General features: G+C 37.6%; 1 protein-coding gene and 1 non-coding gene across 14 annotated transcripts in view; one reads left to right on the forward strand and one right to left on the reverse strand.

The window, feature by feature from the left end:
• Positions 1–3891: 3891 nt before the first annotated feature.
• Mtmr3 (myotubularin related protein 3) overlaps positions 3892–25171 on the forward strand; it is a 122282-nt gene continuing 101002 nt past the window's right edge. For 11 of the 13 annotated variants that reach the window (XM_047560368.1, XM_047560367.1, XM_047560370.1 and 8 more), the window contains exon 1: positions 3893–4090. The gene's annotated coding sequence lies outside the window, so the exon portion shown is untranslated. Of the gene's footprint in view, positions 4091–25171 lie in introns of all 13 variants that reach the window. The other 2 variants (XM_047560377.1, XM_047560372.1) reach the window with 2 other exon arrangements.
• On the reverse strand, positions 8991–9060 carry Trnat-ugu (transfer RNA threonine (anticodon UGU)). The gene has a single exon. It is a non-coding gene; the product is annotated as a tRNA-Thr (tRNA).

The raw sequence follows: 25171 nt of genomic DNA on the forward strand, positions 1-25171 counted from the left end.
AGCCCTTGGTTCGATCCCCAGCACCAATAAAAATAAAAAAATAAATAAATAAAATGGTTAATTTTCTGTTATACGACTTTCAACTTAATAAAAAAATTGACCAAAAGGCATTGTAATTTTCATTTCATTATACAGAATAGTAAAAAGACATGCATTCAAAGGTGTAGAATTAATACATTTATGTATTTTTTATGTATTTTTTACTGCTTCATAAAGGACAGTGAAACTGACATTGTGTTTACTGTATGCATGCTGGTGAAGAATACAATGGCTACTAGTACATATTGAACCATCATTTTGATTTGTGATAACCTTCCAGAAATTTTACCACCACTGCTTTTGCACCATTACTACAAATGTCAACATGGTAATAAAGACAAATAAGTTATTAGGATTATTATGAAAACAGTTTGACCCATATAGATCCCTGAAAGGGTCTCAGGGATCCCTAAGGACCTGTAGACCACACCTTGAACCTGTAACACTGAATTGAAGCTGAACTGACCCACCCCAGCAGTAGATGGGTAAAGTTATGGTTTGAAGATCCAGGGAGACTTTTGAATCACAGAGATATTATTTAATTCCCCTTTCCGTCTTCCCCAAACAAGTTGTTCCTTAATATCTGAGAACCAAAGTTATCCCAGTCTGCTGGCTGAGTTGGGAGGTGCATTGTGAGAGTCTGGGAATAAGCCATATGAAGTGCTCACTGAAATGAATGACTTTTAGGTTAAGCAGAAGGAGCTAAGATGGGGATGTCTGCATTTTGGGGGACTGAGGGACCTCTGCCTTCCAGTGGCACTGCATGACTCTGGGAAGACTCTGTTCTTCATCAGTCTTTGCATCTGTCTTAGACTACTTCAAAGAGTCCTAGAGCAGCTGGAAGAACGTTTTTCAGCTTTGGATATAGTGGCAGGAGTGTGGTGGTGGTGGGAGTTGGGCTGGGAGGAGGTGAGGCTGAAAGGATATTAGTAGGAGGAGAGGAAGGTCGATGGTCAAAGTGAGCCCCTCACATGAGAATAAGGCAGTGAGAAGAAGCCCTCACTGAGCCTGAGTGGGTTTCCCTCTTTTAACTTATTGTATACAGTGCTTTGTCTTCAACCAGAGTCAAATGGATCCTCCCTGCTCGTTTAGCTTTTTCATAGGGTACAAAATGTTTTAAATCTATTAGCTCAAAGAACCCTTATATACCTCTGTGAGGTAAGCATGATAGTTCTAACAACTGCACAGGGCGATGAGGAAACTGAGGCATATGAAAAGGGAAATGAGAACTAGTATGTGGTGGCACCAAGATTCAAACTTAAATCATGATACTTAGACCAGTTTTCTTTCTGTTGTGTCTTCTTAGGTCCTTCTCCTTGAAATGAGCTTTCCTCCCATTCTTCCAATGTTGAAGATTGAACCCAGGGCCTGGTGTGTGCTAAGTATGCATGCTACCACCAAGCTACACCCTTAACTCCCTTGAAATGAGTTTTCAAGGCCATGCAGCAGTTTTATTTTTCTTAGAGAAAAGTTACTAATATCTATTTTAAAGGTGGGGAGGTAGACCACAGTGGGGATGAAAGCTAATATGCTTACAAGCATATACTTGCAGTCAAATTGCTTGGCTTTAAATCCTGACTTTACATGGAAAGTACTCACATTAGTGCAGCGCACATTGAAAGATTCAATCCATGCTAGTGTTCATGGGAAATAGCAGGCCAAACACTGTGATTTCATGGGTACAGAGAAACTGTTCCAAATGTTCTAAAAATTGTTTGAAGATTCAGTTGAGATTTCCTTAGCTCAGATTAAAAGGCAAGCACAGCTACATTCTGTCTTTTTACAAAGAGGTGAAAATGACATGCCAACACTTTTACTCTAAATGGATTTCTGGGAGCTGTGAGATTGGCTGAGTGGATTTTCACTGCCTATTGGTTGAACCCTTTGCCCTGAGTCAACCTCATAGGAAACTGGCTAGCCTAAGGATGGGCTGCCCTGAAGTCAGAAGCTACTTTCATTCCAATAAGTGGCTACTCACCTGTGGAAGTCTATTCTAAAGCCTGTGAGCAGAGGGCTGGGCAGGGGAATTTCCACTTACAGGGGACTGGTGACTGAGGGAAAACTTAGTTTACTAGACAATGGGAGAAAATATGTTGTTGTTTTTTAAGTAATTCATCTATGTACTATTTCTTTTTCCATTCCATAAAGGGCTATATTCTTATACAGAAAGGAAAAAACAGGACAGCAACATATAAATAAAAGTACAGGGTTCTTTCCCCAGGAAAACACACACACACAGTTGAAGCAGGAGCTGACTTTAAGAGCCAGCAAGAGGCTACCATTGGATCTCAAATTGAGCCCTAGGCTATCTGGAAGCCAAGATGAAAAGAGAGACACAATTGAGTACATAACACTAGTTATCAGAAAGGAGGAAGCCACCAATTTCTTCTAACTTTGAACTGTAATGTTAATTTCTTAATATATGTGTGTGTGTGTGTGTGTGTGTGTGTATATGTATATGTATATATTTATTTTTGGTACGGGGACTGAACCCATGGGTGCCAGATCCCCAGCCCTTTTAAAATATTTTATTTAGAGACAGGAGGTCTCACTGAGTTGCTTAGGGCTTTGCTAAGTTGCTGAGGCTGACTTTGAACCTGTGATCCTTCTACCTCAGACTCCTGAGCCACTGATATTACAGGTGTGCACCTCCACACTTGGCTCTTACTTGAGATTTTTATTTTAGGTGACTGTGTTGTGTAGTGGGTAGTACAGTTTAGTGAGCGAGAGCAATTTTTGTTGTCATTTGGGTTTGGGTTTGAATTTTGTTTTAATAAGCACGACATATTCTGAATTTCACTTTCTTCATCTGTAAAATGGAGACAATAGCATTTACCTATTAAAGTTGTTGTGAAGATTCAGCTAGATGAATTGTATAAATAAACGTTATCCATTAGTCATGAAATCTGCCTGCCTATTACTTGTCTTGCACAATTCTAGGTGCTGGGGATGTAGTGATAAACAAGACAAGTTTCTTATCTTCAAGTGTTCTTACATTCTAGTGGGGTAAAAGACAACAAACATTGAAAAATAATTTCAGAAAGTACTCTGGAAATAATGCAACAAATACAGGGGGCAGATTTCATTTGACTTGTTCTCCAACCATTAAAAAAAAAAGGGCATAGGGCTGGGGGGATAGCTCAGCTGGTAGAGTACTTACCTTGAAAGTACAAGGCCCTGAGTTCAATCCCTAGTACCGCAAAAAAAAAAAAAAAAAAAAAAAGGGCATAATGTTAAAATGCATCTGAGAGCAGGTGAATCTGTCAGGAATAAGGTAATGTAGTTTTGGAATATGCAATTCTTTTGCAGGGTAGTTTCCAATTTTTTTTTTCTTTTGGTGTTTGCTTTTGTTGAAAACTCATGTCTTCTCTATTATGCTTTTGACCAGGAGCTGAGATTGAAGCAGTTTGAAATTGTGTTCTAGCCACCAGCGCACCATATTTACAGGCATTATATTACGTTAGTTTTATCCTTACTATGCCTGCAGGTAAAAGATACCACTACTGTTCTATTTTACTGGTAAGTAGAGTGAACAGAAGGATTGCCTAGGATTATACAGTCAGGAAAAGATGCCTCCCTAAAATCTGTAGGTCCATCTTTGATTTTTCTTCTTCCTGACTTGTCATCGTTCTTCCTGTGCCCTTGTCCCATTTGTCTAACTCTTTTCGGCAGGGTTTCTCTAGGAGTCTCTCCCAAGCTGCTGGCATTACACGGGTCTACAGCCCCGCCCACCTCGTGGGCGGGACCAGAGGCCTGGGCCCCGCCCCCCAACCCGCGGCGGCCCGCCCCTTTCCTCCCTAACTGAGCGCCGGAGCCTGCGCGCGCGCTCCCGTTCGCGTCCCGGCTCAGCATCGAGAGCGCGCTCTGTGTGGCCGCTGCCGCCATGTTGTTGTGGTTGTGAGAAGGCGGTGGCAGGCGGCGGCGGCGGCGGAGCAGCCGGACGAGACGCTCCAGCGGCCCAGCGCTGCCCCCCCGCCGGCCCTGGCCGGGAGCCTCGTGGGGTGGCGGAGGAGGCCGTGCAGTGCCGGGCCTCGCCATGTCCTACTGCCTGGTAAGAAGCCCATCCCCGGTCTCCTCGGGTGGTGAGAAGGAGCTGGAGGAGGGGCCGGCCTCGGCCGCGGCGCGGTGGTTGTCACCCTCTGAGGAGGCGTCGTCCTGTGGGGTTCTGGGGAAGGTGTGCAGGGCCGGGGAGAGATAGCCTTGGTGGCCGCGGCCGCCGCCAGGGGGAGGCGCGGGGAGTGGGAGCACAGCGACTGGGCTCGGCCCGGACCCTAGGCGGAGGGAGGCGGGGTCCCGGGCCGGGGCGGCCTTCCCAGTCCAGGCGAGGACGAGCTCGTGGGGCTCCTGGTGTGAGGCGCTGCCCCGCGGGCCCGAGGGAATGCCGGCGGAACCCCGCGAGGCGGGTGCCCGCCCCTCCAACCCGGACCGGCTCGGTGGAGTCATCTGTGTCTAGAGGCCGGAGGTCGGGGGCCTTTGGAGCCCTGGGCGAGCAGTGCGGGCCCGGGCCTTGTGGGAAGGAGGAGTGGCCGCCTGACTGCCGCCGGGCATCCTCCTGACCTGGTAGTACTTGGGTGGGAAGGGTGGGAAGGGTGGTTCGGGGGCGGTTGAGGGAGCTCAAGAAACACTGGTCAAACGGCTCCACAAAAGATTACAGTGTTATTTCTTGGGTAGAAATTGTGCAGGATGTTTGCGTCTCAGGACCCATAAGATGATATTGTTGGTCGTACTTTGGGCTGGAAACCTTATCTTAAAATTATGGGGTAGATTTTATGGTCACTTTAATAGGTTCACTGGAGTTTGATAATCTTGTGAGTTTTGCACATGGGCTGCTGTTAGATTTTGATGTTCTGGTGTCATCTCCAGACCCAGAACTAAATTCTTACTATTCCAGTGCCTTGACATTCACTGTTTACTGCCATATATTTTCATATTAAATAAACATATAATACATATTCTAGTCGAGGTTCAATTTAATTTCTCCTAACGTGACCAGTGATTATTCTAGAGGCTGTGGTTGAATTCCAGGAGTTTTTTTTTTTTTTTTTTTTACCCTAAGTAAAATGTTTGTCATTTATCCATGGAGAAGGGTACCTTCCCCTTTTAGATTCGGGGCCGTTTCAGTAGTGCAAGACATTATCCATGTTCTTTTTGCTTGGAGGCTAAGTAAAGTGTGTTGGTAGTCTTCGCTGCTTGGGTCTATGACTTGGATAGATAGAAAATTTACAGAATGACACTGTTTAGAGTAAATTGGTTGCCTGTGAAGGCTTTTAACTTTACCTCCCTCACTTTCAGATGACCCAGAGCAGTTTGAATGACCAGCACAGTGATGTAGCCTCACTTGTAGGCCAGGTTCTTTAGTTCAGTGGCTACCTAGAAATATTATGGACTGTCTAACATGCTGATTCCTGGGACTTAAGCAGGACCTGGTGAATTAAAATCTGAGCATGGGGCTTGGGAACCTATCATTACAAGACTCCCTGAATGATTCAGCTTAGCCAGGTATGTGAACTACCTTAGGTTGGGTTTTCCAAAGAATTCCCATTAATTAAATGACTTCTGAGAGAGCTTTTAATTGTGTATAGATTTCTTTAAGAATTTGAGAGGTAGGGAAGAAGGGAATGCATGAGAAACTTGAAGTTGCAAATCGAACATCTTTTAAAATACAGTAGATTTATGTAGGGAAAATAGGTTTGTTGCCAAGAGTTATTGGTTCACAAGTCATTAGGAATACATTTAATAAAATTAGATGCTGCTTAACTGGAGGCATATCCAGAGATCGAGAATCCAGAACAAAGAAGCAGAGGAGAGGCAGTAAGTTTGCTTCTGGCTCACAGAAGTCTACTGAAGATGCTTCCCAACATCCCAACATCATGTTTGCTTCTAAACCATCTGACTCAGGTTTATAGTAAAGTGAAGGGTGGAATGGGTGTGTTAGCAGTTATTGGAGACTAGGGTTGTAAACTAGGAAGGTCATCATGAAAAGTTCTTAAAATTTGCCCCAGGCTGTGAGGGGTGGTAAAGTCCCCTTAAAAAGCTGTTAAAGTCCTGGTTAACATCTTCTGTGGTAAATTAGAATCTTGAGTTACCAAAGGAAGTATTCATGTTTCAAAGGGGGCGTGGTGAGAGTTGTTATAAGTTTGAGAGAGGTGGAAGAAAGTGTTCTTATAGTTGTAGGGTAGTGGAGGAGTTTGGTAAATATCCTGTCAGTGTAGTATTTTTAGAGAAGTGCACCCAGTTTGTTCCCTCCCAGAGTCAGAAATGGTATCTGTTTTGTTCCCTGGTATGCCTAGTACTTAGCATGGTTCTTGGCATATTTTATGTTCTCAGATATTTTTTGAGTAAATATATAGTGTAGGTATATTTTATATCCTCAGATTTTTTTTTGAGTAAATATATAGTGTAGAATAGCTATGGTGGTTGATAGCATTAGTTACTAAAAGTTACTTGATATCTTGCATTGGATTAAAGAACCTCTTTTAGGTCCTTGTAACTTTTGGTGTTCTTTCAAAGGATTCTATTTTTGGTGAAGATGGTCAGTGAACACCATCCTGTCCCCTAGGTTTTGTTTTGAACCCAGGGGTAGTCTACCACTGAGCTATGTCACCAGCTTTGTTTATTTTGAGATAGGGTCTAGTTAAATTGCCCAAGCTGGCCTTGAACTTTTGATCCTTCTACCTCAGCCTCTTGCTGTCTTCTCATTTTTGAGTCTTTAGATGTTCTTTGTTTTTTAGATGTCAGTGACTTTTTAAAAAAAGCAGTTTATTTAATGCAGAGATAGTGTGGACTTGTAGGAAACTCTGGATTGGCAGACATTTAAATTCTGATTCCATTTGTGTCATTAATTGCTCTTGGAATGTCACTTCTTTGGGCTTCATTTTTCTCATCTGTACAATTAAGAACCTATACTCATTGACTCACCTGATTCTGCACCTCTCTAATAATTTCTAGTTTGGTATTCATCTCATGTAGGTAGATAATCTTTCGTTTAAAAAAACAGTATTTGTCTTGGGTTTTACTTTTAGCTTGCAGATTTTATACATTGTCAAAAGTGCTCTGGAAATTGAGTGCCATGTTTTAAGTATTAGAAACAGCATGCTTATACTGTTGTAATTCATTTAGTGTTGAAATTAACGTGGTTTGAATAGGGAACTTCATAATTTGGTTTGAAGCCACAAGACTAAGAATGGTTTAGAAGAAGTTTGTGCAATTTATGTGGTGAGTTGTTTCTTACAGACCACCCGATTCTTTAATTTTCTATGATGAATTTATATATAATTTTATAATTGGTAAAATATTAGTTTAAGACAGAGTATAGGATCACACCTGTATTGAATTGAACTAGAACTCCTGGTAATTTTAGAGGCTACTGAAGTTATTAACTTGTCATTGCTATTTTTAATATTAATTTTGTGATACTAATACTGACTTGGGTCTTCACTTTGGTACTGTATCTAGAAACAATATACCTTTTAAGTTCGTATTTATATTAGGTGTTCAGAATGAAAATTGTTTTAGGAATTTTTAGATTAGTATGTCTTTGGTTCAAGTCTAGATTATACTCCTTACTGGTCCTTTTGTTTTTGGCAAGCCATATATAACCCCTCTGAGCTCTAGTTCCCTCATTAGTAAAAGGAGAAAGAGCAACCTCTGCTTATTTTGCAGGTTGTCAGTGAGTATCAAATGGAATGGCGTGTATGAAAAGCAATCTAAAGATGTAGGAGGATGGTATTAGAATCCTATTTTCTTGGAAGAGTTGGCTTGTGAAGCAGTAGTAAACCTGGTACTTGTTGTCAAGTGCAAAATTTTCTAATGCCATTGATAGGGCAACAGAAATGATTTCTGCTTCTGTGTTCTCTCTTTAGAAACCTTCTAGTACTTGTAACTACTAATAGAAATAGTATTGCAGAGACTTCAGGGGTGTCTGGGATATCTCAAGATTGTGCCAAAGTCTGCATTTGGAGCAGACTTGCTACATTTCACCCATTTTCTTAGGTTGATGCTGTGATGGAAGGTGGTTGGGGTAAGGAGAACTCTTTTCTAAATGACAGGTGGCAGTTTCATAGAGTAGTGACATCAAAGTGGTTATTTAGTGAGGTCCTGCCTCAAAAAAAAAAAAAAGGGCTGGGCTCTAGGTCAGTGGTAGAGTGCTTGCCTACATGTGTGGTGCCCTGGGTTTAATCCCCAGTACCACACACAAACAAATATAATAATTTTTTTCCTTATTTGTGTGGTAAAACAAACAGCATGGTACCTGGTCAGTGCAGATGGAATGAATGTAAGATAGTAACGCATAAAAAAAAAATGAAGTAAGAAGAAAATTGTGAGGTTGAGTTAACATTAAAGCTATTTCCCTTAATGGTGAAATATCTCATAGTTCCAAGTTGTCGATTTAATGAACCAAGTTTGCACATAAACTTATGCTATCATTCTTAAGCACTTTTCCCCTTAAGATGGAGTACTTGTTAACTACAGAGGTATTGTCTTGGTGCTATTGCAGAGCAGTATCTTAGATATGACTAGGCTTAGATTTATTATATGCCTGTTTTAAGTCTTTACACAATGTTCAGAATGATTCTAAGATTTTTCTCATTTTATTTCTCTAGGATTCAATCTAATTTATTATCTAAAACTTTGTAATTTTGTTGAAGTGGACATTCATTTAGTTCTCTGAATTATTCAGAAATGGATAATCTGGCAAAATGTAAGGAAATTATAAGTGTGTGTGTGTGTGTGTGTGTGTGTATGTGTATATATATATATATATATATATATCTTAACTTTTAAAATAAGTATCAATAAATCCTGACATAATTAGAAAGAATTGGGTATTAAGACATGATGATTAGCTTGAAATGAGATTCTTCTTTTGTTTCTTGCCTATCATTTTTCTATAAGATATACCAAATACGTAATTGGTTTTTACTCTTTTGTTTTCGTTTTGTTTTGTTTTTTGGTGATGCTGGGGATTGAACCCAGGGCCTTGTGCTTACAAGGCAAGCACTCTACCAACTGAGCTACCTCCCCAGGCCCCGGTTTTTCCTCTTTTTATTATTATATTTTTTTAAACATTTGCAATATACATACTTGTTTACAAAATATACAGACTGGAAAACTCAACAATCAGCAAATAATGAAGTTAAAAATTAACAAAACACAAACAGGTATTTCATGGAAGAGGACAATCAAATGGCAAATGAAAAATACCCAGCATCTAGATGTGCAGTAATAATTTTCTTTGTGAGATTAATATAATATACCCTTAATGGGTAGTGCTTTGTAATATGGATGCATTATATTTTTGTTATATGGGTGTATTATGGTTTATAGCAATGTCAGTGGACATTGCCAACTTTTTTTCTTAAAACAGTGTTGTGATGAATGTGTTTGGACATTTTTATACAATTGTAGTTTTTTTTTTTTTAACATTTTTTAGTTGTAGATGGACACAATACCTTTATTTTTATGTGGTGCTAAGGATTGAACCCAGTACCTCATAGCCACTAGGCAGTCGCTCTACCACTGAGCCAGAACCCCAGTCCAGTTGTGTTTGTGTTTTTTTGTTAAAGGATAAATATTTAAAAGCAGACTTAATCAGTTCAAAGGGTATATGGATTTTTTTTTGGGGAGGGGGGGTTCTGGTGAATAAACCCAGAGCCTCACACATTTTAATAAGCACACACTGTCAGTGAGGTTGGTAGGTATGTTTTAAATTTGGGTACACTCAAGTTACTCTATAGATACGCTGTTTTAAATTCCAATCAATAGCATATTAGTACCCAATTCCATATATTCCTTCTAGTGATTTGCTGTCTTTAGTTTCTCGTTGGGAGTTTAAAATAGTTTGGATTAGTTTTTCTGTTTTGTTTTGTTTTTCCAACATCAGGACTTACTGTACAGTTAAACTTTGTAGAGTGGGCAGGTAAGTAACAAAGGAGTACTTAAGACCAGTGGTCTCCAAACTTTTTGATTGCTCATTCCATCAGTTTAAAAAAACTGAGTATAAATACTCAATCCTTAGTATTTAATTTATGGAGAATATATGTATACTACCCAATTATTATATGATTTATAAATAAGGCAAAAAATTAACCAGGATGAGAATTAAAAATAAGATTCAGATATCTTCCTTTACCCCAGTGGAGCATCTTGGGTACTCCTTGAGGTGTATTATACTTTGCTTTGAATACTCATAATTTACATTTGGATAAGTAAATAATTTAATATTGGGTTTTGATGAATCATTGAATTTTTTGGACATTAAACTAGTTTACTGATCTTCCTGTTTAGTTGGATTATGATAGTCTTTAAAGTGTCCCATGCTCTTGAGGCTTACATTTGGGACAAAGTCAAATATAAATTTAAGGCACTAACTTGATACTTTTTTCTTTGTTGAGGTAGCTGAATTTGAAAAGGACCAGTATTAGTCTAGGAAGCAATGTAAATAATTACTCTACTTCTCTTAACTATGAAGAATTGATATTATGTGGAGAATATTCTTAAAAATCTATTCTTTATAGAAAAAAGTTAATGTCCCTGTTTTTTTAAGTGCTGAGTGAAGGGATGAATAATTACTACTTGCTTTCCTTTGCTTGCAAAGTACCACAATTAACCTGTCACTCTAACTCCATTTGGAAGAGCTAAGCCTGTAACATTTTAAAAACGCTTTCTTGAACTGAAACTTTACATGATGAATCTTAGATGAAAAGGTAACACTTTTTTTTTTTTTAAGTTTGAATAAGTTGCTTTGTGCCCTTCCCCCATAAATTATGAAATCAGTAAACTGGCTTTTTTTTTTTTTTTTTAATAAACTAGAAAAAATAATTTTACATCATGGAGAACTTATTTTCAGTTATTTCGTATGGGTTATTATCAGAGAAAGATAATGTTAAAATACTAGAGATTGTGGAAAGAGATTATATTAAGCAACTTTAGTTTTTTTTTTTTTTTTTTTTTGGTGCCAGTTAAAAGAAATGAGAGAGCTGGGTGTGATGGGACATGCCTGTAATTACAGCTACTTGAAAGACTGAGGCAAACATTTGCAAGTTCAAGGCCAGCTTGGGCAATTTAGTGAGACCTAGTCTCAAAATAAAAACTTAGAAGGACTGGGATGTTACTCAGTGGTAGAACACCATGCTTGAGGCCCTGGGTTCAAGCCCCAGTACCACCACCACCACAAAAAAAAAAAAAAAAAAAAGGAATGAGGTAATTTATATTAAAGATTATTACTATATACAGTACTTTGGACAAAAGGCCAGTTATCTCTTTTTTCCTAAAGTAGCACGATTTATAAGGCAGTTTCTTAATGTATCTTCTTAGATTCCCACATGGATTTGAGACCATCCTGTCCCAGGAATGTTATAACTTGCTTGGGGCCACATGTAGAGGATATGATAAAAATTTTAAAGAGGTAGACTCAGAGCTTCAGAAGTAAGGTCTGATGGCTTTTCTCCCTCACTCTCTAGAACTTAACCCATTTTATCCCATTGGTTCTAGATAGGCAACACCTACAAAAACTTAGATTGAGCAACAAATACCCTACTTAATTGTAACTTTGAAATAATTATGTTTGCAGAATTGAAAAGGTCGGGTCTTTATGGGCTGATACACTGCCTGGTACAGAGTAAGCTACAGAATTTATGAACTGTTTAAGCTCTTATATGTTTACTTACTCATGTAAATAAGTTACAGTGTTGTGTCAATATTTAAATTTTTTTGTAATTGGAGTGTTCATGTGATGTGAACAGAAAATAGTTTTGTGAGAAAGGTCATTGATTTTAGACCAGTCTTTCAGATATCCTTTATTTCCTTACTTATTTTTGGTACCAGGGATTGAACCCTGAGGGTGTTTAACCACTGAGCAACATCCCCACTCCTTTTTATTTTGAGACAGGGTCAACGTTACTTAGAGCAACCTAGTTAGGTTGCTGAGGCTAGCTTTGAAATAGCCATCTTCCTGCCTTAACCCTCCCAAATTGCTGGGACTACAGGTGTGCACCACCACACCTAACTTGCAGATATCTTTTTACCTTCTCTTATGATATTTTCAAGGACACAAAAAAAGTTAGTCTTGATGTAATTTTTACTGTGTATGTCCCTCTTACTGGCAAGACTGTGTATGTGAATATATGAATGTGTTATATTGTGGACTTCTATTCAATAAGGAAACCATACTCAATTAGTTGGTTCTTTTTTTGTAGTGCTGGGGATTTTTAACCCAGGGCCTTGCACATGCCAGGCGAGTGCTCGCTCTACCATTGAGCTACCTCCCCAGCCTGGTATACTGGTTCTCTAAACGTGGACTCAGAATTTGCCATGGGGTGAGTGTAAAGGAACAAGGATGATTCCCCTTACCTGTCTCATTCTCTTCAGTTCCCTGTACACATGCTTTTGACTTCTTCAGTAAACACTGAAGAAAATTAGTCTTCCAGAGAACTAATATACCGTTTCCCCCTTTTTCTGGTATAACTTAAAATCCTGTTTTGTAAGTGAATTAGCATACTTTTATGTGCTGCAGAGACCCTGGAAAGACATGAGAGGAAATATTAATAGTGATTAATTTCTTTCTGGTGATTTTTCTGCTTCATATTCTTTTATAGTTTCCCAGTTTTCTATAATAAGCATGTAGTACCTTATAGTTAGGAAAAAGTAAAAATTGAAGGTTTCATTTTTCATTGGGTGTCTTATGAAGGTTTAAGTCACAGTCACCAGCGGCAGCTGTAGGGAGTGGTATGGAAAGAATGGGGCAGGCAAGCTGAACTTTCTTATTGTAAACTCCACTCTGACTGAAGACAGTCTGGGTTTTGGTCACAATTAAACCCAAGAGGACTTCCAGTGTGTGTGTGTGTGTGTGTTTTCCTTCTTCCTAATAGATTGATTGAAAGATACATTAAAAAAATGGGTTCACCTGTGAACTAGGTGAACACAGGACTTAGCCTAAAAAGCCTGTCACTTCTCCTAATGACTTACAACTGTGAACTTCAGCAAATTCTGTAGACTGTGTTTTAAATGTCATGTGGTATTGCCACAATTCAACTCAGATGTGATATGAATTTTGTATATGTTATATGAATTGCAAAATATTTAGGAAGACAGTTTTGTTAAGACAGTATGGTCTCATTGAAGTTTTGATTTTAAGGTACATCTGGGAGTTGAGTCACAGGTTTGTATGCTCACGTGGTAGTATTTTTGGGAGATCTTTAGAGTTTAAGCCATTAGAGCTTGTCAGCTTTTGCTGTTTACTGTGCATTTATAGTGGCATAAATACTCACGTGAATGGTTGCCATATTCAAAAGGGTTAGATTTCTGTGTTAAGATAGTTGTAATTATCTATATTACTCTATCCTTTTTCTTTCTTTTTGTGCAGTATTAGGGAAAGAGCTCAGGACCTTGTGCATGTTAGGCAAGCAGTCTATCACTGAGCTACATCACTACCCCTTTAAAATTTTTTAATTTTGGGATAGGGTCTCATTAAGTTGCCCTTAGCTGGCCTTGAATTTTTAGTCCTTCACCTTTAGCCTGTAGTTCAGCTGGGATTTCCACTGTGCCTAGCCTTACTTTATTTTTATTTTTAATAAGATTAAAATTGAAGGGTAGTTGAGATAATAAAGGTAGCACTGGTATACATTTTTAGGATTTTTTAAAGTTAGGTGTGTGTGTGTGTTTCTTTTGCAGTACTGGGGTATTGAACCTAGAACTGCATGCATGCTAGGCAGGTGCTCTTCCTAATACTTAGGAACTTCATGGTAATAAAACAAAACAAAACAAAAAAAACAAAAAAACAGGTTTATTAAAAATAAATCAATATTAGAAGTTGATAAAAGTGTGCTGTTTCTAGTGGCTCACTCCTGTAATCCCAGTGACTGGGGAGGCTGAGGCAGGAGGATTCTGAGTTTGAGACCAGTTTCAGCAATTTAGGCCCTGTCTCAAAAAAAATACAAAGGGCTGAGTTTGTGGTTCAGTGTTAAGGGCTGCCCGGGTTCATTTCTGATACCAAAAAAAAAAAAAAAAAAAAAGTCTGTGAAGTGTATTTTCATCTTTTCTCCAAATTTTCTAATCTTGGCTTATTGTACTAATGGTAAAATTGAAATATTTTAAAAATTTAGAAAAACCTGGAATAATTTGACATGCACTAAGACCTATTTTAATAAATGTTGATGTAATAGGTGTTTATATCTTGTTAAATTTGTTTCAAATGTTTGTTTATACATTTTAAAAATGAAAATATAGATACAATTGGAGGCTCTTTTTTTGTATTCCTTCCAAATCCTGTTTACTTATGTGGAGGTTGATATTTATCTTTCCGGTTCATTATCCTTTATTCTACACATTTTCCTACAGATATTTGTATTTCGTAATTTGAAAAGCTTGAGATTTACGCTGGTACATATTTACTTTATTTATTTCAATAATTTTAAATTTGATGTATGAATAGACATGTTAGTCCCCTGTTTGTTCATAGTAAAATAGGTATTTGTAAGAATTTCTTCAAATAGGATTAAACTATACATATTGTCCTATGATTTGCTTTTTTCTCTCATTAATCGTGTATCACAGATACTTTTACCCTATTAAGAAATATGGATTTATTTCATTTTTAAGAACTGTGTAGCCAGGCACTGTGGCACAGGTCTGTAGTCCCATTGACTTGGGAGTCTGAGATAGGAAGATGGAGATTCAAAGCCAGCCTCAGCAAAACTGAGGTGCTGAACAACTCAGTGGAACCCTGTTTCTAAATAAAATACAAAATAGGGCTGGGGATGTGGTTCAGTGGTCGAGTACCCCTGAGTTCAATCCCTGCTATTCCCCCCCACCAAACAAAACAAAACAAAACAAAACAAAAGCCAGAACTGTGTAGTTTTTAGACATCTAGGGATTTTTTTTCTTATCAGAAAAGGTACTGTGATCAATGGGACATGGTGATGCATGCCTATAATACCAGCTACTCAGGAGGCCGAGGCAGGAGGATTGCAAGTTTGAGGCCAGCTTCAACAAATTAGCAAGACCTTGTCTCAAAATAAAAAGAGCTGGGAATTTAGCTCAGTGGTAGAGTGCCCCTGGGTTCAGTTTCTAGTACTACACACACACACACACACACACAGGTGCTGTGATAGATATTCTGCATTTATGCTATTGAACAAAAGTTGTGGGATTATTTCTACAGAGTAATTTCTTGGGAAATAGAATTGCATGTGACAATTAAAATTTTTTTTTTAGTTGTAGATGGACCCACTACTATTATTTATTAATTTTTATGTGGTGCTGAGAATTGACCCCAGTGCTTCACAGGTGCTAGGCAAGCACTCTACCACTGAGTCACAATTCCAACCTGACAATTTTTTTTTGCATGTGACAAATATTGATGCTTTTGTATTTAAGTTAACCAGTATGTTTGTTTATTTGTAACTTTATTCCCAGTTTATGTAGGTCTGTTCAGAAAGGGTGGTATCTAACAGCTGCTGAGGTGGAAAGCTTCATAATATAAGGCAATTAATATATTAAAATTATATGGTAGAGACTTGGAGGAGCCTTGGGTTTATGTAGATAAGGCATACAAAGTTATGTTTGGGAAACAGTTTTAGTTTTGCTGGCACAGAAGAGAAGAGAAAGGAGTCAAAGGTAAGCTTGTGAAAGTGTTGGAATTTTACTCTCTGTAGTGAACCTTTTTAGGTTCTTTTTTTTTTTTTTTTGCGGTGCTGGGGATTGAACCCAGGGCATTGTGCTTACGAGGCAAGCACTCTACCAACTGAGCTATATCCCCAGCCCCCTTTTTAGGTTCTTGATGAAAGGCAATGTTGGGGAAAATAATTTGGTGGTAATGTTTGTAAGTGGAAGCATGCAAAGATTGGAAAGAGTGAAGAACCTGTATTATACTCAAAAGTGGGTAATATGAACCTGAATTAAGGTGTCAAACTGGTAATTCTAGGGTCTCATGTATGCTCGGCAAGTACTTTACCACCGAGCTATGTCCCCAGTCCTAGATTTTGGGTCTGTGAGAATAATGGTAATACAGAAATGTGGGAATTGGGAGGGAAAGGTTTTTAGAAAAGAACTAAACTGAAACACTGAGGCCAAGGAATATCCAAGAAAAACAATGAACTGTAGGAGCTTGTTGATGGAGAATTTAAGGTAGAAAGAATGGTAGTCCTGGGCTGGGTTGTTGCTTAGTGGTAGAGCACTTGCCTAGCATGTCAGGCACTGGGTTTGTTTCTTAGCACCTCATATAAATAAAATAAAGGTCCACTGACAACTAAAATAATAAATGAATAAATAAATAGAAAAGAATGGTAGACCCAGTATGGATGAGCTCTTGAACCTAGAAGACAAGTTGAGGTCCATTTTGGGCGGGGGGGGGGGAGTGGGGCGATGGGGAAAGGTAGATTTTAAGATTTAATATTAGATTAATGAGACATGGTGGAAACCAAGGAGATGAGAGGGTTTCCAAATGAGGGATAATTAGCTGACATCAAGGAAGATGAGGACCAAGGAAATACAGTTGGTGATCCATACTAGTCATTTGTCATAATTTTCTTAGATTAATTTCAGCAGGGTAAGCTGAAAGGGCTAAGGGCTAATAAGTAAGTAGGAGATGACATAGCACATGTAGAGCACATGTAGAAACTGGTGCTGTTCAGTAGAACTTCTTGTGATGAAATATTTGGTATCTCTTTTATCTAGTACATACTGAGCACTTGAAATTTGGCTAGTGCAACCAATAGACTAAACTTTAAATTTTCATTTAATTTTAATATAAGTTTAAGTAGTTACATGTGGCTAGTGGCTACCATGTTGGACAGCACTGATTATGGAGTCATAAAAATGAAACAGTGATGTAGATTAGCTGTTGGCAAGATAGTTATTTAACAATTTTGTTGCAGTGCTATTAAAATGTTATTGGAATTATATAGGTTAGTCTTTTTTTTTTTGGAACTGGGGATTGAACCCAGGGTTTTGTGTATGTCAAGCACTCAGGATTGTTGTTTTTTTCCCCTCTTGTTCAGTATTGGCTATAGTTAATTGGTGACAATGCTTCTTACATTTAAGGGCAAAATTTAAGAATGTGGCTTTAAGGGAATTGTGATCTAAAATCTTTCTGTGACTTCTCTACCTTTTTCCCCCTTGTCTTGCCTTTAAAAAAAGTTACTTAAATTTTACTTATGAAGCCTAATATATTTCTTGAGACCATTTGGGTATCTTTGTTTTCTCGAACTAAAGGTACTTCCAGAAATTTCTTAGAAATTTAATTGGAAAGTGTAATTGCCAGCAATATAGTATTTGCCTTTTAAGTTATATATTTAATTTCTTGAAAAATAGTTTGCTGGACTGGGACTGTAGCATAGTGGTAGAGCACTTGCCTAGCATGTGTGAATCACTGGGTTTAATCCTCAGCACCTCATAAAAATAAATGAATAAAATAAAGGTATTGTGTCCATGTATAGCTAAAAAAAAATAAAAAAGTTTGCTTTGTGACTGATTTATGATTTGAATTTGAATTTTTGATAGTATCAATAGAACTATTTTTACTTAAATGCATTATAGTTGCAAGATGTGGCTTCATTTCTGTTAAGTTTTAAAAACAGGCAAAAATGAAAGGTGGGAATGGAAGCCAGAAAAATGACTGTCTTTGGTGGAGAGAACAATGGAGATCTTAGCGGTGCTGTTAATATTCTATGACTTGATCAGGGTTGTTGATTTAATGATTGTATTTAGTTTATGATTGAGTTGCGTATTTATAATTACATTTTTTTGTATGTGTTGCATATCTTAGTTAAAAACTTATGCCCCTGGGCTGGGGTTGTGACTCAGTGGTAAAGTGCTTGCCTGCCACATGTGAGGCACTGGGTACGATCCTCAGCACCATATTAAAAAAAAAATAATAATATAATGTATTGGATCCATCTTCAAGTAAAAATACTTTTTAAAAAAAGTTGTTCCCTATATTATGATTTTAGAGCTATTTATTATGTTGGAATGTAATTAAGATGCTTATACAGAAAATCAGCACATACCTAGTATAAATAAAGGCAGATCCGTTTCCTTAAAATTTCAGTTGTGTTTTCTGAGATCTTTTAGCATTGTATAACTTTTTTTTTTTGGTGCTGGGGATTGAACCCAGGGTCTTGAGCATACTAACCATATGCTCTACCACAGACCAAAATCCCCAGCTCAATGTGTTTAAATTTTTTAAGGGCTAGGAATTCTGAAATATAAGCTAGAGGGTTATACCGTTTGGTGCATGTTAATATCCTTTTGTTTGGATAAAAATATTTCCTTGGTGTAAGGTAATGTTCTTTTTTTACTTTTTTTTTTTTTTTTTGGGTGCTGGGGATCGAACCCAGGACCTTATTCTTACAAGGCAAGCACTCTACCGACTGAGCTATCTCCCCAGCCCCTCTTTTTTACTTTTTAAAATATTTTTTCAGTTGTCAATGGACTTTATTTATACCCAGTGCCTCTCACATGGTAGGCAAATGCTGTACCACTGAGGCTACGACCCTAGCTCAGGTAATGTTCTTTCAAGCATTCTAAAATAAAGGCAAGTTTGAATTTACATGTTAGGGAATGTCTTACCTTTAATATAATGCTGCTGTATAGAATTACATATTTTATGTATCCTAAATGTTCTTGAAATTGCATTTTCATTGTATCTGTATAGCTTACTCTCTTTGGACATTGAAGCAGCTTTAATGGACTTTCAGTGCATATGTTAAGTTTATGCACTAAAACCCTTGCATAAGCATATTTTAAATTATGGCAAGTATCTTAAACCTGTTATCCATATATATTAGCTTCTTTTTTTTTTTTTTTTTTTTGTACTGGGGATTGAACCAGGGGTGCTTAACCACTGAGCCATATCCCCAGCCCTTTTTTGTATTTTATTTAGAGACAGGGTCTGAGTTGCTCAGTGCCTCACTAAGTTGCTGAGGCTGGCTTTGAACTCATGATCCTCTTGCCTCAGCCTCCCGAGTTGCTGGGATTACAGACCTGCACCAATACACCTTGCCCCTTGTTATCTCCAATCCTTTTTATTTTTTATTTTGAGGCAGGGTCTTGCTGAGTTGCTTAGGGCCTCATTAAATTGCTGAGACTGGCTTTGAACTTGCAATCCTCCTGACTCAGCCTCCTTAGCTGCTGGGATTACAGACATGTGCTTCCACGCCCGGCAGTTTTTTAAATTTATAGGAGAAACTTTGGTGTCTTCTGAAGAGACATGAATAATAAATACATGAATAGTTATTTAATCTCATTTTCTATATCTGAAAGCATCGACTATTATTTTATTCAGAGTGAGGAGCTTTCCCAGTCTTGCCCAGTGGAAGTACATTTATCCTTATCACTATTCACAGCAATTTTTTTCCTCCATATTACCTGATATAGATAGATTAAGATGATTTTTTTCCTCTTCAAGGATACACAAAAATTTAAATCTACCCATTTGTAAAAAATCTCAAAGGAAATTATCAGGAGTTATTATAGGACATTTTTTGACACTTGCATATAAGAGGATCTTTTTTAACATGATGACTTGTAACCCCTTTACCTCTTTATATTATTCAGAATCTTGTCTCTTGCTAAAATATGTGAGTGGTTTGCTTGGATATGTATCTATTTTTTCTATAATAAATACTTTTAAATTTTAGTGTTTTGGCCACATTCCAACTCCATACCAAAGTATGGTTTCGTGATAAACCTTGCAAAAAGCACATTGACAGTAGTCCAGAAGCTGACTCACCAAGAAGTAGTGATAGACACTAAGGGAATGACCTATGCCAGGATTGTGTTTCAAAGCTTCTTGCTATGATTACATCAGTGAAAGGCAGCCAAGAAATCAAGATGAGATCTTACTTGTACTTCTTGGCAGTAATGGTGCATAGAAAGGAAGGATGTCCATTGTAGGATACAAGTAAGATTTTTTTTTTCCCCAACGATCTTGTAAAATTTTTGGGTGGGAAACAAATTGAGAAGTCAGGGGTGATAACCTTCCTGAGAGTGCCGCAGTGCCTCCCGTGCCTTTTTCCTTTTCTGAGCCTGGATGAGAATAACTTTATAATGACTAAGGGTTAACTAAAGAAGCTCAATGTGTATCAGTTTTCTAGAGCTAAGAGAATATACTTAGCTCAGTAGTAAGCACAAGTATCATGTTTGTGTCAGACACTGCAGCTACTGTTTCCTACTTAGACTAGAAGAAACCAAAGCAAGACCAGTATCAATTCAGTTTTGAGGAACAAGCCCTTTGCCTGTGAGCATTGCATATTTTAGAAGTAAAAATAGTATGAAAGTGAACTTGCTTCAGTACTGCGGAATGCATATTAACTCTGATGGTTTTTGTGGATTAGAGTGATTGCAGCTCCATTTCTAAATCCAGTTTTATACCAGTTTTTCTAGGTGGCCAACTAATCTTTTATAATTCCTTCCAAATATCACTAAACTATCAACTCTGAGTGGAAATAACACAAGTATGCCTTTTTCATGTCAAAAATTGTCCTCAGAAATAAGAAAACACCTAAATTACCTCAAAATATTTTTCAAAGATAAGGCTAAGTGAATATACCACAGTGACAGAATGATTCATTTTGATTATAGAACTTTGTTTTTCAATAAAAGGTGTTAAACACGATAGTAGTTTAATATAGAATACTATGGAAATTGCTTTTAGCTATTTGCTGTTTTCTCTTAAGCATAATAATTAGGAATAAAATGTTTTCAATTTTTTTCTCCAGAATGTGCTTCTCAAAAGTTAAAAGTGAGCTGGGCATGGTAGTGCACATCTGTAATCCCAGCAGCTTGGAAGACTGAGGCAAGAGGATTGCAAATTTGAGACAAGCATCAGCAGTTTAGTGAGGCCCTAAGCAACTTAGCAAGACCCTGTCTCAAAATAAAAGATAAAAAGGGCTAGGGTTGTGGCTCAATGGTAAAGTGCCCTTGGGTTCAATCTCTAGTACCAAAAAGGAAGGAAGGAAGGAAGGAAGGAAGGAAGGGAGGGAGGAAGGGAGGGAGGGAGGGAGGGAGGGAGGGAGGGAGGGAGGGAGGGAAAAAGAAAAGTTTAAAGTGAGCCAGGTATATATAGTGGTGCATGCCTTGTAAACCCAGATTCTTGGGAGGCTGAGGCAGGAGGATTGCCAGTTTGAGGCCAAACTGGGAAACTAAGTGAGATGTTGTCTCAGAATAAAATTGAAAAGTGCTGGAATGTAGCTAAGTGGTAGAGTACTCGCCTAATATGCAACAGGCCCTGGGGGAGTGGTAGTTAAAAGTTCTACTTTTGTAGCATTTGAGACTACAGATCCCTTGTAGTTTCTCTTAATTTGGTTTTCAGTCTTTTTGAGATATTGTCAGCCCCACTTCTTTTCTGAGGTGTTGGGTTTGCACCCAGGGCTTTTGTACATGCTTTGCACATGGCAAGCCATTTATCATTAAGTTATACCCTCAGTCTTGCTCTTTTGCTTTTGAATTGATCCCATGTATGCTATTTCTACTTAATTTCTTATATGGTTTAAACTTGCATCTTTACATTATTTATTAGCTAGCTTTATGACTTGGGCAAGTTATCTTATCTCTGTGCCTTAGTTTTCCTATTTGTAGTAGAGTTGTAAGATTAAATGACCAATAAATGGTGAAGCACTTAATAGAATGTTCTGTGTGTATTGGCTTAATTATTGTAAACAAGGACCTTGACTCCTCCCCTATAGTATTTGCAGCTCTTCATTTATCTAATTTTTTTTTTTTGGTAAACAGAACTTAACAGAACTTTGTATTAAGGAATAATAAATACCACCACTTATTTAATTTTTTCTTTAGTACTAGGGATTGAATCCAGGGCTTGCACATGCTAGGCAAGGCCTTACCACTAAGTTATATCCCTAGCCCTAGAATTTTAAAAAGGAGACTACCCTTTTTCTTGCTAAAATACTGAATCATAAGCTCACAAAATTGACTTTTATGCCTCTTCTCCTTTTTTTCCTCCTGTGATAGGACTTTCTGTAATTATAGGTAAGTGGTTTAGTGCCAGGGATTAGATTTTTTTTATATGTAGTAGGTTTATTACTAATTCCTAGATTACACACACACACACACACACACACACACACACACACACAAACATATATATATATATATTTTTTTTTTGTTTTTGTTTTGTTTTGTTTTGGTACCAGGGATTGAACCCCCAGGGGCAGTCAACCACTGAGTCACATCCCCATCTCTTTTTTATTTTAATTTGGGGTCTCAGTAATTAGAGCCTCACCAAATCTGAGACTGACTTTGAACTCATGATCCTCCTGCCTCAAGGTCTCCTCAGCTGCTGGGATTACAGGTGTGTGCCACCATACCTGGCTTTCTAGATTACATTCTTAAAGGAGATTTTTTGGACATTTAGGGATCCCTTCTCAACAATTATACCAGTAAAAGGAATATAGTAGTCACTGGATCTTTTTGTTTTATTTATTCACATAAATTATATAATTGTTCTGTTTTATTATTGTTAATCTCTTACTTTGCCTTGTTTTTTGTGATCTTTGTATTTAGTTCATGATATAAAAAAGTTAATATTTATATAGAGGGACATTTTCACTTTTAGGTTATTCAGCAAAGATTCCCACTCCTAATTTTCTCTTGCCTTCTGACTTGAAAATGTATATCAGACTTGGCCAGTTTTGTACTCCTTGTCCTTGTAATGTTGATACAAAGGATTGACATTTGTCACCAAAAGCCAGGAGGTATTCCCCACCCACCCCTCACTGATATTGATACATAGATGACAGAAGCAAGCTTTTCCTTCTAGACTTCTGAAGCTCAGACTGCTCACACCTTCACAGTGCTCTGACTGAGGCAGGAGGTGTGTCTGCAATGGGAGAGAAAGAGGCCAAAAGGGGAAAGAAGAGCATTAGATGAGGTAAGAAGATGAGGAGATGGCACTGAGCCCTTGAGACTGAGGCCTTCAGTTCTTTGTTTCTATGCACCACCTCCAAATCCTGTGAGACAATAAGTTCTGATTTTGTTTGTTAGCTTGACTTGGATTTCTTTTACTTAAATTTGAAACTTCTGACTAATACATCCAATATTAATCTGAATAATACCATTCCTACATTGGACTTTCTAAGTATTTAAAGATAATTTGGATTTTAATCTCAGGGTAAACAATTATACATAGGTAAACTCAGCTTATATATGAATTAATTTTCAGAATCAGTGGAGTTGAAATAATAAAGTATCTCATTTATTAATGATCCTTGCTTAGAAGAAAAATTATGAGTATAGAATGTACCAGTATTCCTTTCTTTGTATATTTATACAGTGTAGAAGTTTCCTTTAAAGAGAAGGGTAGAGATAAAGTCAGACTATTCATAATTTCATTGATTAGGCATATATATATGTGTGTGTGTGTGTGTGTACGTGTGTGTGTGCACACATACACACATATACATATGTATGTATATATTTATTTACTTTATTTGTACTGGGGATTGAACCCAGGGGTGCTTTACCTCTGAACTACATCCCTAGTCCTTATTATTTGAGACAGGATCTCACTAAGTTGCCAAGACTGGCCTTGAATTTGTGATTCTCCTGCCTCAGGCTCCCGAGTTGCTGGGATTGTAGGCCTGCACTACTGTGTATGGCTTATTTTTAAACAGAGTAGCTGTGGTAACTATATAGAAGGAGCAGAAAGTGGGTAAGAAAACCTGGGTGAAAAGTAGGACAAGGGGAGAGCTATGTTAGCTAGACATTAATAAACCATTAGTAATTGCCTTAGGTTCCATAGATTATCCCCTTCTGGATTAAATGCTATACTCTTGCAAAAGGAATTGGTGACAGAGGTGAAGAAAAGTCTTAGTTTTCTTTAGGTTGAGGTTCATGTTGCTGTAGTTGATGTCATGTTTGTAGTTCTTATATTGCTTTTTAATAAGCTGTTGGCATTATGTTGGCTTGCAAAATCTGGTTCTCTTTTACTTGACACCAGTGAATTGAAAGATGAGTACAGTAATTCCCCCTTATCCACAGTGGATACCTGAAACCACATTTAGTACCAAATCCTCCTGTATATAAACTATGCTTTTCCTATCTATTTATCTATCATAAAGCTTATAAGTTAATCACAATAAGAGGTTAACAACCAAGTTTAATGATAAAAAAGAACAGTAACATTCTGTAGTAAAAACTGTGAATGTTTTCCCTTTTAAAATATCTTAATTCCTCATTGCACCAAAATAATGTCAGACTGTGGTTGACTGAGTAATGAAATCATGGAAAGCAAAATCACAGATGGGGGACTGCATTGCTCAAAACTTTCAGGACTATTTTGGAAGTCTTTGATGAATGTGGTTAATGAGGAGGAGTTGTGGCAAATGTGAATTTTTAATTTTAAATATTCCAGTCCCAAAGTAATCTTGATCCTTGACAACAGAATGTGGTAAGCCAGGTATTTGAGATGTTCATGCCACACTATATAGTTTAACTGTTTGTCCCTATGTAAATGGAAACTTTTATGTGTCGTTAGGGTTAAATATGGTTCCTGGAGCTCCATTGAAGGGGTCTTAGTAATACAAACCTTTGCGGCCATTCCTAAAGCATATATGCCGAGTTTAGATTTATAGTAAAGTGGTCTGTATCCCAAATACAACTTCACTGGTTACTACAGGTATAATTTTTGGTAATTCTAACTTCTTATAGGTCCTGTAAGATACAGGGAAAATACTTGTCTTACCTGAGTATGCATGTATAGTTTTGACTTGTTTACTGCCAAATCTTAAATAAAATTTCAACTTTAGAAAGGTATGATTTGTACAAATTTTATCTTTTTTCTTGGATGTCATATACTGAAATTATACAGGAAGTACTGTTTTGTGTGTGTCCTCTTTCACTTAATGTGGTACTAGTACTTTGAGATTCATCCATGTTATTGAAAGCAGTAATGCTTTGTTTTATTCAATTGCTAAGTAGAAGTTCATTATGTGGATATTTCACATTTCTTTATCTGTTTGGTAGTTGATGGATATTTGGGCAGTTTCTAGTTTTGGTTGTTCTGGATAAAGTTTTTATGAACGTTTGCATCCAGCTCTTTGTAGGGATATGTGTTTTCATTTTCTTAGTTGAATATCTAGGATAGAAATGCAGGGTTGTATCGTGTATGTTTGTAAGT

This window comes from Sciurus carolinensis, chromosome 8, assembly GCF_902686445.1.
Source record: "Sciurus carolinensis chromosome 8, mSciCar1.2, whole genome shotgun sequence".
NCBI classification, from domain to species: Eukaryota; Metazoa; Chordata; class Mammalia; order Rodentia; family Sciuridae; genus Sciurus; species Sciurus carolinensis.